Below are 1497 nucleotides of genomic sequence, written 5' to 3' on the forward strand. Positions count from 1 at the left end.
TGTGCATCCTTCATTTTGTGCATTGGTCCATCACTGTGAGGATGGTGGAAGGCTCTTTGTGCATCCTTCATTTCGTCCACTACTTCATCACTGTGTATGTGGTGGAATTCTCTGTTTTGTCTCTTTAGTCAGTCTCTTTGCACATCCTTCATCTTGCTCCACTGGTCCGTCATCGTGACTGTGAGCCACACTGATTGCTCAGCATTCAGGAGGCATTGAGATTACACAGCATGAGATCGCCACCTTGGCTCTTTGTTTCAAACTTCTTAAACTGTTTTAGTACATGCAGGTCCTTTATATTTTTTATATGTATTTCAAAGTCATTTCCTAGTTCTGCAAAGAACAGGAGAGTCTAGTCAAGTTTTAATTGGAATCATGTGAATCTGTATGTAACGTTGGAGCCAGCTGATTTTAAGTATTTAGTCTTGACTGTGGATATAGGCGAGCACCCATTTGGTTAGGCCTTCTGTCTTAGAGTTTCTATTGCTGAGACAAAATGCCATGTCCAGAAAGCAAGTTGAAGAAGAAAGGGTTTATTCAGCTTATAATTCCACACTGCTGTTCATCACCAAAGAAAGTCAGGACAGGAACTCACACAGGATAGGAACCTGGAGACAGGAGCTGAGGCAGAAGCCATGGAGAAATGCTGCTTACTGACATGCTTCCTTCTCATGGCTTGCTCAGCCTGGTTTCTTATAGAACTGAGGATAGCCAGCCAAGGGATGGAACCACCCACAATGGACTGGACCCTCCCGCATTGATCACTAAGTGAAAAAATACCCTACAGCTGGACCTTATGTAGGCAACTGAGGTACTTCTCAACAGACTCCTTCCACTCTGAGGACTCTAACTTGTGCCAAGATGACACCCAAAACCAGCCACTACCCTTCTCTGCTTTTGTATTTTTCAGTGGTGGAGTTCTCACACATGGTTTTTGTTCATTTTATTCTTAGGCACTTCGACATTATAATTCAAATGTTTTAATTTAAATTTTATTATAGCTTAAACATGATTTTCATTTAAATTTCCAAAATTGATCATAGGATGATGTTAAAGTCAAGTCTTGAAAGTAGACTTCTGAGAAGTGTATACTGAGTGCCAAAGGAAGTGTAACCCTATGTAATTCTTCCTATAGAGAAGCAACCATGACAGTGGAATCACAGAATAACAGGGGTGAAGGAGTTACCACTGCTGTTCCTTCCACAGTGGCAGCTAACAGCTAAGCCTGGGAATCACTGTTTTACTTACAAGAAACATCTCAGAGAGACATGTGTGCAAATATTGGACTTTGAATATAGAATCAGGAAGCCTAGATTTGAACTCAGCAAAATACTGAGGGGACAGATAGTCCACAGAAACTAGACTTTGACAAACATTTTCTTTATTTCATTATTCTTTCTCTCTCCCTCCTTCCCTCCTTCCCTCCTCAATCTCTCTCTCTCTCTCTCTCTCTCTCTCTCTCTCTCTCTCTCTCTCTCTCTCTCTCTCTCTCTCTCT

At 41.5% G+C, this 1497-nt stretch overlaps 1 protein-coding gene across 3 annotated transcripts in view; it reads left to right on the forward strand.

Annotated features, from left to right (window-relative positions):
• The window catches only part of Ndst3 (N-deacetylase and N-sulfotransferase 3), a 161410-nt gene that overhangs the window by 154084 nt on the left and 5829 nt on the right, over positions 1 to 1497 (forward strand). The gene's annotated exons all lie outside the window — the stretch shown is intronic.

Source organism: Grammomys surdaster, unplaced genomic scaffold (assembly GCF_004785775.1).
Source record: "Grammomys surdaster isolate TR1022 unplaced genomic scaffold, NIH_TR_1.0 126531, whole genome shotgun sequence".
Lineage (NCBI taxonomy): Eukaryota > Metazoa > Chordata > Mammalia > Rodentia > Muridae > Grammomys > Grammomys surdaster.